The sequence below is a fragment of the Alexandromys fortis genome, unplaced genomic scaffold (assembly GCF_014885135.2).
Source record: "Alexandromys fortis isolate MF-2015 unplaced genomic scaffold, M_Fortis_MF-2015_v1.1 scaffold_2_26212498_36691700, whole genome shotgun sequence".
In the NCBI taxonomy this organism is placed as follows: Eukaryota; Metazoa; Chordata; class Mammalia; order Rodentia; family Cricetidae; genus Alexandromys; species Alexandromys fortis.
In genome coordinates this window covers 6,888,325-6,903,167 of record NW_026067931.1, presented here as the reverse complement: position 1 = coordinate 6,903,167, position 14,843 = coordinate 6,888,325, and the positions used below count along the sequence as shown (strand labels likewise).

The window sequence follows — 14,843 nt, the reverse complement described above, 5'->3', positions numbered from 1 at the left end:
ACACAGAGACAGGAAGGAAACGAGAAAAAGAGTAAAGTAAGAACAATCCCACATCTTGCTTGCTGATTCCAGGCACTTGCCGAAGTTCAAAATTTTGTAACATACCTCTGTGTCCTTAAAAAATGCCCCCATTGCTAAGCAACACCAGCTTCAAGCCACCACTAGGAAAGCAGAGGCAATAGGCTTCTTTAGATTTTATCAGTTCCTACCAGCTGGGAAAATCTAATTCCATCATTAATTTTATACTCCAAATCACTTATGGTCCCTTGCTTCCTAAAATGACACCAACTGACACATAAAGAGTCTGCAGTTAGATCATGTGGCCCTACATTTATTAGCTCAAGAAAGTCACTTCTCAGACCTTCGTGTTTTTATCATTTGTAAAACTTGAGATAGTAATTCCCACTTTATAGGCCTAGTAGCAGGGGAAATGTATTGAAGGATGCACTGAGAGATTAGATACAGATATAAAATGTGTTGCTTATGACATTGTAAGTACTTGTGAAATTACCTGGCGCGAGTGAGAAGGAAACACGGAACACGCAACAAACCCGCTTAGGAGTTTATTGTTTGGGGGGGGGAGGGGGGCTGGGGGTGTGCACTCCTGTGTGTGAAGGTCGGTGTGCAGAGAGAGAGGGCCAAAGAAGGCACATCCAGCTTTTAAGGGCTGCCTAGCACCCTTAAAGTATGACATGGTTACATCATACTCAGATGATGGAGCTTACACATGCACGCAAGGACTCATACAGCTGCATCATTTGTAGGTGATACAACCATGCTACACACTGGTCACGCCTGAGGGCTTGTCTGTACATGTGAGGCCCTGGAACTTGGAGGTGTCAGCCATATTGTGGTTGAATCATTACATTCCACCCTTTTGTTTATTATAAAAATTTGGGGCATTTGGGGTCTTTAATGGGTGGGAATGAGGCAAAATTTGAGGAGTTTGGGGACTTTAATGGGTAGAAATGGGGCAAAAATTTGGAGAGTTTAGGGTCTTTAATTGGTGAGAAAGGGGCATCATAAGGTCTCTTGTAACTGCTTCCTGCTGATTTTGTGGGTGTCATCACGTCTCTCGAGACTGCTTTTTGCTGATTTTGTGGGCGTTGGAGAGTTGAGATGCTTGACAATGTCCTAGGGTGGATGATTACTTTTGTGGTTTGTTTGTTTGTTTTTGTTTTTTTTTTACGGGCTCTGTGGAACTGGTTGGCTGGCAGCTTGGACCTCACAAGATGCTGGAAAGGCACAAAATTACGTCTGGAAAAAATGTTAAATCCCAGTGATTAAGGGAGGAGAATTCCAAGATGGAAGATAAAGGGTTTTGTTGGGGGGGTGGGAGAGGGAATTTCCCAGGGGTTCCAGAGACCAGGAATGATAAGGGAAGAATTAAATGATACTTATTTTGGGCAAGTCTGGTCCATTTAGATAGCTGGTCCAGTTGGCTCCCTGGAGCTTATAAAAAATGTTTGGAAAGAAATAAATTTTAGACATATTAAAAGCTTATGATTATGATGGTATAGTGTTGAAACAGAAGACAGTGGGGAGAAAGGAGGAATTATTAGAAAGGAAAATTATTAGATCCCTCAATGTTTAACCTGATGCAAATCTTAAGGTACTTGCTCTCCTTAGCATAATGGTATTACCTGAACATCCAGGAGACACTGCTGCAGTCAGTGATAAACCTGTTATGTTAAAGTCTAATTTGTAAATTTTTGGAGTCTGGGGCTGTGAATATCCCCAAACTCGTTATTGTTTCTTACCACCTGGGTTTTTGTCAATCCTTGTATCTCCGGTTCTATGTTTAATGATGGTCCCTGTAAAAACAGCGGAGTGGTTAACTGGAAATTTAAGCATGACATTGGAGATGTAGAGAAGTTGGTAAAGCAGATAGGAGAAAGAGGAAGAGGGAGAGTGTATGGAGTTTTGGCCACAGAAGGCTTGAGTACGGTGATGAGACTTTTATTTTTCTTGAACCAGAGAAACAGTGGCTGATCCTGGTGTCCTCTGGAACTTAAGGGAGCAGGGCCCTGTTTGAGTCACCATATATGAGAGGGTAACTTGAGCTGGAAGAGTAAAAGGTTTAAGGTGAGACAGGTGGATCCAATGGAGAGTTCCTCGAGCTTGGCAGTTGTGGAAGTTACAAGAATTACTTTAAAGGGGCCCTGCCATTTAGGGGAAAGGGGTGAGAGGCGTTGGTCTGGAGGAGAGAATAGCACCTGATCTCCTATTTTAATCAGCAGTGGGCCTGAACTGGCACATGGTTGGGGTAATGAGTAGTCAGTAAAGTCCCATAATAGGGAGCGTAGATGGGATAACAACAGAGTAAGAAGGTGATCAGGAAGGGGAGAGGTTTTAGGTGAGAGGTCATCCATACATGAGTTCAAAGGGCAAGATGGAAGGGGGGCTTTTGGGAAGAGCCCTAAGCCTAAGAAGGGCCAGAAGCAAAAGTTTTACCCAGTCGAGGTGAAGCTCCTGTGACATCTTAACAAGAACATTTTTTAAGGAACGGTTAGTTCATTTTACCTTCCCTGAAGACTGAGGGTGGTATGGGATATGAAACTGCCAGGGATGTTAATAGCCTTAGACAAAGTTTGAAAGATCTGGGAGGTAAACTCTGGGCCATTATCTGACTGAAGAGAGGTTGGGATTCCAAACCAGGGGATAATTTCTCGGAGAACATCGGAAACTGTCTGGGCCCTCTTGTTAGTGGTGGGAAATGCTTCAATCCGCCCAGACATGGAGTCCACCAAAACCAGGAGATATTTATCCCATCTGACTGTGGTCATATGAGTAAAATCAAGCTGCCAGTCAGTTTCTGGAAGGGAGCCCCTGGCCTGATGGGTGGGAAAGGGAAGCTACGATATTTGGTCTTGGGATCTGACTTCTGACAGATTTTACAAGAGGCAGTGAAAGCTTTTAAGAACTCTAAGTCCTCAGGGGTAGGCTGGAGGTGAGCCTTGACAAAGTGAAACAGAGTTATGCTATTAGGATGAAAGAGCTGATGTAGGTAGGACAGAATTTTCCAGGTGTCAGGAGGTCCCTGCGAGAATGTGGGCTGTATGTACTGTATGAACCTCCTGAGGTTTGGGCTCTGGGATGCTGCTGTTCTAGCTGCCTGGTCAGCCCAGTTATTTCCCTTGGAAATAATGGGACTGTTGGTCTGATGAGACTGACAGTGAATAATTCCTATAGCCTTGGGGAGACGGGAGGCCTTTAAAAAGTCCATACTGTAACCTGAGTTCATTATGGATCCTCCTTTCATCATAAGAAGCCCACACTTCTTCCAGATAGCTGCATGGGACAGGAGGCTATGAAAGGCATATTTGGAGTCTGTGTAAACATTTAAAGATTGTCCCTTTGCTAACTGGAAGGCACAGGTAAGGGCTATTAAGTCAGCCTGCTGATTAGTGGTATGGGCAGGGAGTGCCTGTGCCTCCACCACCCCAGTATCTGACACTATGGCATAGCCTGCTCTACAGGTCCCTTCACATAAAAACAGCTGCCATCTGTGTATCAGGTATAAGTGGACTGGAACAGTTTGCCTTCCTGTATATGTGAGGGGTGGGGCAGTAGATCCTCTAAGGTTTCCATGCAGCAATGAGATGGGGAATAATTAATGTTAGGTTGAGGTAGGAGATTTGAGATATTAAGGAGTGGGCTGCATTCTAAAGTGAGTGTGGCATCTTCTACTAATGCTACCTGGAGGGAAAGAACTTGGGAAGGGGGTGATGTTTGTACACCTTTGTAAGTTAAGAGACGGGACAGATTGTGGTGGGAGGAGACAGTGGTGGGTGACCCAAAGGTTAGTTTCTCTGACTCGCATATAAGATTCTCAGCAGCTGCTAAAGCACGTATACAGGGTGCCCATCTTCTTTGACAGATACATACAGGTGCAAAGGAAGGTCCCAGCTGATGTCCTAGGACCCCAAGGTCCTATGTTACAAAAATCCTTCTATGTTACAAAAGGGAGAAGGGATGAGTTAAATCTGAGAGATGAAGAGCTGGGGCCTGGATATGGATAACTTGCTGGAGTCTCTGGAAGGATTTAGTAATGGGATGGAGAAGGGGCTCATGCAGAGAGCTGAGAGCTGCCTTGTATAAAGAATGGGTGAGGAGAGAAAAAGAGGGGATCCAGGAACACAGGAAGCCAGCTATTTCTAGGAATGATAAAACCTCTCCTTTTGTAGAAGGAACTGCAAGGGACTGAATTAGCTTCTTTCTGTCTAGCATAATAGCTTTTTGGGTTGGGGTAATAGTTAATCCTAAGTAAATGACCTGAGAGGTAGACAATTGGGCCTTAGGAGGTGAGACTCTATAGCCTTTTTTGGACAGAAAATTTAAAAGAGTAGAGGTATCACTTTTGCTGATCTCCAAGGATGGACGGCAAAGTAAAATATCATCTACATACTATATGAGTTTAGACTTAGGGAGAGACAGTGAGAGAAGATCAGAAGCTAAAGCTGACCAAACAGGTGTGAGCAGTCCCAGAATCCCTGGGGAAGGATGGTCCAGGTGAGCTGTATGGAGAGGTGAGTGTCAGGGTCAGTCCAGGTGAAGGCAAAGATATTTTGAGATTGAGAGCTGAGAGAAATAAAGAAAAAAAGCATCCTTAAGATCTACAACTGAGAAGTGGGAGGTTCCTGGGGGAATAGTGGAAAGAAGTGTGTAAGGGTTAGGCACTACAGGATAAAGAAGGACCACTGTGGAGTTAATAAGCCAGAGGTATTAAACCAGGTGATAGAGACTACTAGGTTTTTTAACAGCAAGTATAGGGGTGTTAAGGGGTGAATTGGATTTTTTTCTTAGACGGTCAAAGATAACAGGCTCAAGTCCCCTAAGGCTCTGGAGAGAAGGGGGTACTGAGCTTGGGTAATGTACTTAGTAGGATCTTGTAATTAGATTATTATAGGGGAATGGTGTTTAGCAACAGAAGGGTTTGGGGTATCCTAGACTTGGGGGTCCACCTGAGAAGCTGGTAGAGGAAAAGGCACAGTGGAACTGGGAGACTAGAAGGAGGATGAGGGGAGCTGCTGGTGAGTCTGGGGTAAGTTGAATGTAAGTAGCAAACGAAATGGAAGCTCCTACTTTTGCTTAAAATAATTCTCTTCCCATAAGAGGTACTGGGAAGGTTGGCATGACTAAAAATCAATGGGTGAGATAAATACCCCTAAAAACACAGTCAAGTGGTGGGGTCTGCTGAGGTAGATAAGGCTGCCCCCCTATTCTGACAAAAGGGGAACTAGAAGAAGAGTTAGGCCCCCAGAATTCCCTCAGTACTGAGTGTGTGGCTCTGGTATCCAAAAGAAAGGATATGGGTCGTCCTGATACCATGATGTTTACTCATGGCTCCCTGTTACAGATGATGGTTGTGGTCGGGTCAAAGGAGCCCAGGTAGCCTCACTTGTCTATGGTCAGACCTAGATGGTTAACTTGGGACTTTTCTGGATTTGATGTCTTCATGCCACTATGTGTATGAGAACAATCGACTGCCCAGCGTCCTTCCCTATGACATCTTGGACAATGTCTCGTGTGTCCTAGTTTTGGATTAGGGCTTGTTTGGGCCCAGTGACCAGTTCTACCACATTTGAAACATGGATCTGGTGGTTCTCGGGCTCTGGGGGGGGGGGGGGGCAAGTGTGCAACATGGACAGCAAGTATCAGGTGGTCTGTCTCCTCAGCATGTCAGAGGGCCATGGCTAGCACATAACAGTGGTGATTGTGGGCTTTGTAATTCCTTGCATGGTACACCTTAAAAGCCAACTATAAGACTTCCACCTGTGGGGTCAAGGGGCCTTTCTCCAAACTTCTAAGTTTAGCCTTAATGTCAGGGTAGCACTGAGAAAAAAATGAGTCATGAGTAACTGTCTGCCTTCCATGGTTTCTGGATCTAAGTTAGTATATTGTAACAGGGCTTTAGTGAGCTGTTCCAAAAATGTAGAAGGATTTTTCTTTGTATCTTGAATGACCTCTAAAAGCTTATTATAGTTTACTAGCTTGAGGGCAGTCTTACAAAGACCTGCCAGAAGGCAAGTCAAAAACCAGTCCCTAGTTAAAATTCCACCTAGGGCGTTATAATCCCAGTGTGGTTCCTGCTCAGGGACTGCCTCTGTCCCTGGGGTGTGTTGCATGTGTTTGGTGAACCTCATCTGCATGTAATCTGGCCTGCTTCCAAACTCACCTGCTCTCTTCAGGAAGTAGGTTATTAGATAGGATCATATAGATATCATGAAAGGTGAGTTTATAAGAAGGAGAAAGAGTAGCTGCCCTCTGAGGTGGAAAAGGCGGGGGTTCATTAGTTGGGTCCAGAGCAGAAGTAGAGTGTTCTTCCGGCTCAGATGGCATAGCCAGGAACATGCGAGCAGGTGAACAACTTGCAAGTTCAGAGGGCTTAAGCTTAGAGCTCAGATAGTAAAAGGTTTGGATATAAGGAAACTCTTTCCATTTGCCTGTGCGCTGACAGTAGTTAGAAAGCTCCTGTAGAATATTGGGATCAAAGGTGCCGTTAGGCAGCCACTTTAAATTGTTATCTATGTTGTAACAAGGCCATTTTTTGAACAAAGATGGATAAGTATGGGAATCTGTAAGTAGGGCATTAAGGCCTGGGGTTTCAGAGCCTCTAAAAGGCATCCCAATGGGGAGGCTGAAGAGATGGTCTTGGATGACTTGCTAACCAGAGCTGAACCATGAAAACCAGCGAAAGCGGTAACACCACAAGGCTTATAGGGGGTCATCTCCTCATCTCCCCTCTACAGGTGGGGTGTGAAATGGTGGCTAACACTGCAGGGCCTGTAGAAGAGCGTTATCTATCTGCAGGCAGGGGTGTTTAAGCCTGACTGGCTCCAGTCCTGGTGACTGGGAAGCCAGAGAGGCTGGAGACCAAGTGGTATCTCACAGTGGGGACCACTGATGAGAGGTCCAAAAGAAAAGAAAAGAAAAATCTGAGGCAGGCAGGCAACCCTGGGTTGTCCAATCATGTTTTTAGCTAAGGAAAGTAATTCAGAGATGAATGTCAGTGCAGGGCTCAACCACAGCCATGAGGGCTGTGGTTGGGGGATGTCCCCCCATTTCTAGGAACACTAAAAGATTGCTGCTAGCTCAACAGTCAGTTTCTCAGGTTTGAAGTAATGGTTACATGGACCAGAATGGGGAAACTGACAAACTGAAGCCTGGTGGTGTGTGTAGAGGTCACGCTCAGGCAGAGGGAAGACGTGATTGTTGTGGAAAAATACCTGATTCTGGATCCCAACCCTGGGAGAGGGGCAGAAGAGCCTTCTGAGTCTCACAGCACCATGAAATGACCTGAACACACAATAAACCCACTTACAAGTTTATTGGAAGGGGTGTACAGGCCTGGTGAAGGTTGGCTTGCAGAGAGATAGAGGGAGTTGAAGATGGTGCATCCAGCTTTTAAGGGCTGCCTAGCACATGTGCACAAGGGGATGACATGGTTATGTCATACACAGATGACAGATGACGGAGCTCACTCATGCGTGCAAGGACTCACACAGCTGCAGCATACACAGGTGATGCAACCATGCCACACATGGGTCATACCTGAGGGTTTCTCTGCACATGCATGACCCTGGAACTTGGAAGTATCAGCCATATTGCGGCTGAATCATTACAACTTGTATCACCATTATCTTCTTGATTATTCAAATAATCCTGTACACCTACTGTAAGTTACAAGTCCAAACTTATTAACAAGCTTAAAGTGCTGGCATGTCCTCCCAGAGGACACATTAACAGAACTTAGACACGATTTGTTTGGCCTGAATCTTAATTGAGGATGTGATACCCTAGCAAGAAACGATATACTCTAGCCTGGACTCTTTCTTTTTTTAATATGTGAAAAGCCTTGTTTCCAACAGAGAGTTGATCTCCAAATCATTATTGTACTGTGATCTCCATCTCCTTTTGATTTTTCTCCCTTAAACTCCCATTTATCAGGACTGCACTGTGGCATCTGAGCAGGAGACCAATGCAACAACGTCAGAAAGAGACGATGTGACAGTCACAGTCTGCAGAAGTAGCAGCCAGTGCAGTGTTCAGCAAGTTCATCCAAAGGACAATGTTCAGCACAGGAAAATACTCCACATCAGTGGCAGATGGACCAGCGGACACAGAGAGCATCTCAGAAAGGGTCACCTTACATGCTGTGTGGCCCCCACAAGCAAGGTACTTCCTCTGCAGTAGTCTTCAGAAGAAAGCATAAGTCTGGTGTGCCTGCAAGTCTCCGGAGGTCCTCTCTTTTTAAGCTCATGAATTTCACTTTCCTAACCTGACAAAAGGTTCAGTGTTGGATGACACACAGTTGCAGGGTGATTACACAGGAACCATCAGAGAGACAAAGCTGTCTGCTCATATTAGATTTGATGGCTGGGCAAGACATATGCTGCTGATCTATAAAAGCTATAAGGACAAGAAAGCCTTAAATTGGGCTAAGGTGACTTAAGGAAGTATTTGAGATGCCGTTATCTTTAGAAATAAAACCGAGCCAATGTCACCTCTGGAAAAAGAAGGACAGGCACTTGACTCCCATCTGAAGGCCACACAATGAACAGAAATTTAATAGGAAGAGAAAGAGTAAGCAAATAGTATTGCCTGCTTTCCTCTGAGGCGGAGGGGAACAGTAGAGTATGACATCCACCAGACACTACCCCACCCAACCCCACCTCACCTCACCCAAACCCACCCCACATCACCCCACCCATGTCAAAGCCTCCCAGACACTTCAGACACAAGGTGGGTGAAGAAACACAAGATATTGCTGCTGCTATGGAGACCGGAAGGAAACCACACGTGACTGGCTTACTTCATGTAGCAAATATTTTTCGGGTCCTAGCATGTGCTAAACGCCACATTCAGCCTCCTTTGGAACTACATGAATAAAACTAATACTGAAACTTATACCAAAGGCCCTGGGAGCTATCCTCAGAGGAGGAGCTTTGACTCTGTTCTGTCAAGAAAGAAGTTGAAACCTTAGAGTGTTGTGTCACTTAGAATCAAAGGGCCAATTTTGACCTGAAAGCATAAAGAGAAAGCTTTATAAGTATATCATTTCTATAAGAACTCGGCCTGTCCTTTCAAGAAATGATGACTTGTAAGACGTTTGCCCCTGAAGCATAGTGCTGACTGATGACCTAGTTGAAGGAGTTGGTTCCCAGCTACTTCATCTAAAATCCCCGTCAGCCAGTTTAGAGAACCCATGGAACTTTCTCTGTCCCTCAGCACTACGGGGCTTCTATGAACTCTGTCTGCCTTCCCTATGACAAGGCCTCGGAGCCTAACTGTGAATGTGAACCAGACACAAGTAGACCCACCTCAGCCCCTCAAATTCCACTTCTGGGACTTGAGATCTGGCTTGGTGGTTGAGAGCCCTTGCTGCTATCTCGGAGAACCTGAGATCGATGCCCAGCACTTTCATGGAAGTTCACAACTGTCATAAAACCAGTCTCAGGGGATCTGATGCCCTCTTCTCAACTCAGTGGGTGTCAAGAAAGCATTTGGAACATATACGTACATGTAGGCAAAACACTCGTGCAAAGAAAATAAAAATAAATGTAAAACAACACTTCTACACTACAGATGAAGACCAGATGGGAATAGATATGTGCACTTGTGTAGAATGAGGGCATTCTTCAAAATCTAGGACAGTATGCATGGTACTAAACAGACACATTCTCTTTTGCCTTGCTGCTGCAGTCTTAAAGAAGATCTGTTTGCCTGAAAGCGTCTTTGCTAAATGCCAACTTAATTTTTTTTAATAACCAAGTTGGTGTTTTCATAGTTAAACTATGATCATGGCTGAAGATCGCCTTTAAGAAATCAATGTTTTAGCGCTGGAAAGATAGCTTAGTGGTTTAAAGTCCTTATTGCTCTTACAGAAGACCCCTGGTTCAATTCCCAGCACCCACATGATGGCTCACAACCATCTGTAACTTCCCACCCAGAGCACTCTCTTCTGGTCTTTATGGGTACTGCATGTGGTACCCAGATCTGCACACAGACAAAATACCCACATACATTTAAAAAAAAAAAAAGTTAATGTCTCTCCATCTGCATTATCTGCTTTTCTGTTGCTGTAATAAAACACCATGACCAAGGAGACTTATGAAAAAGCATTTAATTAGGCTTACAGTTTCACAGGATTGGAGTCTACTATGTCAAAGTGAAGGCATGGAAGCAAGAACAACAGAGAGCTTATACCTAAACCTGCAAGTGGGAGGCAAAGAGAGCACACTGAGAATAGCTATACATTTTATACATTTATATTATTTGCATATTTATATATTTTTGAATTGATGTGTGTTTTCTGTCCTACTGTGAAATGTTACTATCCTTTGACATGTCTCCCTTGCCTTTCTCTACACACCCCTCCTTTCTTTTAACAGTTCACATTGACATATGGAAAAAAGGGCCACTATTGTGAGCACCCAAGACAGAGCTACTCAGTCTCATGTTCAGGATTATGGGGTTTTATTTTAGAAACTACAAAATCTTTTCAGCTCTTTGTGGTGCTTAAGATTAATAATCACTAGTAGCAAAAATTTCTATCAGCCCTGATGTCTCAATGAAGTGAAAGATGATATTTCCAGCCATATATGACACTTTTCAAATGGCAGATCTTTCTAGAAACATGTATAAATTGTCTCTGTGAAGTTTATCATTTTTCTTTTGAGAAAATTAATCTTTTACTTCTGAGAAATTTACTAAATGTTGGTTTTAGAAACCAAATATCCACTTTGCTCTGTTTGGTTCTGTCTTTTTTTATAAATGTCTGTTCCACAATGACTTCAGGCTTGATAACTGATTCAAGCATGGAAACATGGAGCACAGACTATGCATAGGACATGAAGCCTGGTGTACAGTACACAAACAATAACATTTTAATGAGTTGTTAATTAAAAAGTGTTCCCTGTTTTTATGGATGTACTGGGCACTTGGCTGAATAGCAGAATTAGATAACATCCCCCCCCCCCCAAAAAAAATGTAGAGTTGAATCTTGCCACCTGCAAAGTGACAGACATAAGAGTTGAATCCCAGCAGACGGGGTTTGCTATATCTCTTGGTTCAGTAAGAAAAACACCCCCTTCCATCCATTCCCTAATTTTGCATCTTTGCCTAATAGAAGCAATAAATTAATCCCTGTTGGTAATCTAAAGTATACTGAGGAAAATTTAGACTGGGGAGGCACGGTTAAGGAACAAGCCATAAAAGTACTGCAAACCTGTTTGTGCACTGCCTTGAAAGTGATTTCAGAACAGTGGAGAAGGAACTGATTACCAAGAACAAGAGCTGCCAGGACCTTTTACACCACTTTCTTATGAATGGGAGTCACCTTAGCAATCACGTCTAGCCTCCAACTGGGAAGAAAAGTAACTTGTATTTAAAGATCTATAATGTCTACTTAAAGGTGACCTTGGATGAAAGTCTCTCCTTTGAACACCTAGCTTCTCTGGGCCCACAATCACTGTGACATAGTGAATCCTGCCAGCCTATCTTAAATTGTGCTGCCTACTGCATCAAGCAAATGGCCTTTCAGTTCTCGGGGTCTTCTCTTGTCAAATACCATTGCCCCTGCCCTTGACTAATAAAAGATTTAAAAGGTGTTTGTGGTAGCCCTTAGCTCTCCCGTCCTAAGGTGTGAGCCAAGCCGATGAATGCATCGATGCTATGGGTCTGAGCTCCTAAAACCCTGACATGATATTCCTCAGAAGGGTAGAAGGGCTCACCATTAACTCTACCATGCAGGTGACTTGCCCATAGGGGCTGGAGTGCTGGCCAGAATGAGTATCAATGGCTCCTTCAGTGCCTCTAGCTCTAGGCAAACAGGAGGCACTGTCTTCCAGTATCATGGCACCATTTCCAAGACCTCCCCAGATAAGAAAATCTCCTCCAAGTGCAGAAGTGTTGCAACTTCCAATCTTTTACAGCTGACTTTTCTTTTCTTTTTTTTTTTCAGTATTCAGCAGGACACGCTATCCAACTAGAAATACTTAGTAGCCTTACTTTCGTTGCTAAACATAATGGGAATTTAAAATACATACTTGGACATTTTTCCAAGATAACCACACCACGATCGTGCTGTTACCATAGATTAAAGCCCAAGCACTCTGAGGCCCATCACTTAGCCCTATGATGGAAACACCCAATCAGGCATAGGATTTAGATTCCTCCTCTGCCCCCAGTCCTAGAGCATTCATTTTCTCGCTGCCAAAGTATCCGGCTCTGCCTCGCACAGTCACTTCCTTGTCTGAGCACTCAGCAATAATGGCAACTCAGCTTCTCAGGAATCCTTCCCCGAAGCTCTACTGCTCAAAATCAGGTTTGCAAAAGGCCTCATTCAGAAGCACACTCACAAATCCATTGCTCCAATATTCAAAAACTTGTCTTAATGTCCACAGTTTTCCCCTTGTTAAAAAAAATAAATTGGAAAATAAATAAGTCAGGAAATAAAAGCCGAAAGAAAATTGTCACTATTAAATTGTGGACATCAACTACTTTATCCCCAGGGATCATTCCTACATGGTTAGCAATAAAAATGGCAGGAAATGCCCTAGACAGGCAAACAGTGATGACATCAATCATAAAGTCTATTTTTTAATTTTGCTTATGTGTGTAGTGTATCCTGTATGCTCATGTATTTAAGTGTTCATGGTCAGGTGGGCATATGTGGAGGCCAGAGGTCAATATTGGCTGTCTTCCTCAATCACTTCACCTTACTTTTTGGGGGAAGTTCTCTCACCAAACCTGGAGCTCACTGATTGGCTAGATTGGCAGGCCAGGGACTCCCTCCTCTCTACCTCCCCTCTATAACAAGTATGCAAGGCCATACGCAGCCCTTTGCATGGGTCCCAGAGCTACAAACTCAGGTCCTCATAATTGCACACCAAGCTCTGAGCCATCTCCCCAGCCCTAGTTCAAAACCTGAACATGCTCTCCCACATCAGATGTAGATTTTATGGTAACATAAAAATTTGCATAGTATAAAAAGTTTATTTACCTATCTTCTCTGAATCTGATATAGTAGATAATAAAAACTTCTTCTTGGTTTCCCATAAGAATTAGAATATAGAGCAACGAATACAGCTCTCCTCATTTCTGCATTGTGTCCAAGAATACTCTGATCACTGAGCTCTACTTTTCACTTTTATTTCAAGTCAAAACAGACTAATACGTTCCAACCACAGTATACAATCAGGCAAGTATTCTGTCACTGAGTTATATCCTCCATCCTTCACATTTAAATATCAATTTGCTTATACATTCTTATTTACTACTCCTATTACTTTGAGGACTCAGTATGGGCACTTGCCTTGACAGGTTAAACCAGAATTCTTATATTGCCTACAATATCCTCAATGGCACTTAAATGACTCATGAGAATAAAATATTGAGTGAGTTAAGATTTTAAAATTTAACCCCAAATTAAGCAATGATAGTTCCTCTCATTGTTTTATTATTACAGAATCATGTGCACTTGGCATCCTGTTTGTGAATATTTCACTGCTTTCACTACTTGCTAACATGCTAATATTAAGCATATTGTTTAAAACATGAGGATCAAATTTATCAGTATAATAAAGACCTACTTCAGAGTTCTTCAGAATATCTTGAGTTATCATATTCTTTTGCATTAATAACATTTGTATATGTGTGAGGTTAGCTGTGTTTTAAAAACACAGTGAGTGGTAAAATTAAATGGAAAATGTATGATAACTTCCAGGTATAACAAATGTATGTGCTAGTTATTTAAAGTACTCCACATCCAGAACAAAATATTTCTGTGGTTCCCTCCATGTATAGAACATATATTCATCTTTGGATTTTTTTCCTATTGTATTTGTCTTCATTGTATCTCTTTATATAACTCCTAGGAAATTCTTATGTGCTTACAAAAAAAAACCTTAAATTTAAATAAAAAGGTACTTGTTGCCTTGGTTTTAAGATTGTCCAAAGGAGTGGTTTCGAAAGCATAATGGTAGGTCCAAAGTACCCAGTATACCAGTGCTAGTGACTATATCCTGAATAGGAAGACTCTGACTGGCAAACAGAGGGTTGTTATTGGATAAACAGAAGCCTAAATTCTTCACTCTTCAGGAATCTCTTAAAGTGGATTTTGTTTACTTGGACCTCTCTTTATCCATCCCGGAAGGTCAACTGTCTCCAGCAAGGGCATCTAGACCTTGGCTAATCCAAACGTCATTTATCGTTCAAAGACTCCACCCTGCTGAATATAAAATCTGCTTGTTTTCCCACCATCTTGTTTCCCTCTGCCCACCCTTCCATCCCCAAGAAATAGTCTTGACAGTTTAATCCCCAGTAAACTTTTTTTTCTACTCACAGAGAGGTCTGGTTTGGTTGTTATACTGTAGACTCAGTTACAAATGAAATTTATAGGACATTTTCTCTTTTTTGTTTTTTGTTTGTTTGTTTGTTTGTTTTTGTTTTTTTGTTTTGTTTTTTTTTCGAGACAGTGTTTCTCTGTAGCTTTGGAGCCTGTCCTGGAACTAGCTCTTGTAGACCAGGCTGGGCTCGAACTCACAGAGATCCGCCTGCCTCTGCCTCCTGAGTGCTGGGATTAAAGGCGTGCGCCACCCCCCCATCCCCCCCACCCCCCTCCCCCCAGCTTAAGACATTTTCTTAAACTGATACAAATACCTTTCATTCCACTTACTTAGAAAAGAGTGGCACAGATCATTCCACTTCGGGCACTTAAAATCTGGCTGGTGCAGATGCGCTGGCAGATGAGCTACGCAGGCGGGCAATGCAGGCTGCAGGCTGCGGCCGGGACCGGAGGGGACTGGCACAATGGCAGAGGACGCAGGCAGCAGGGACCA

At 43.2% G+C, this 14,843-nt stretch overlaps 1 long non-coding RNA gene across 4 annotated transcripts in view; it reads right to left on the bottom strand.

The window, feature by feature from the left end:
- Nucleotides 1–14,837, bottom strand: part of LOC126503675 (uncharacterized) — a 64,634-nt gene extending 49,797 nt beyond the window's left edge. For all 4 annotated transcript variants that reach the window (XR_007592359.1, XR_007592356.1, XR_007592358.1 and 1 more), the window contains exon 1: nucleotides 14,681–14,837. This is a non-coding gene — a long non-coding RNA (uncharacterized lncRNA). The remainder of the gene's footprint in view (nucleotides 1–14,680) is intronic.
- Nucleotides 14,838–14,843: the final 6 nt, after the last annotated feature.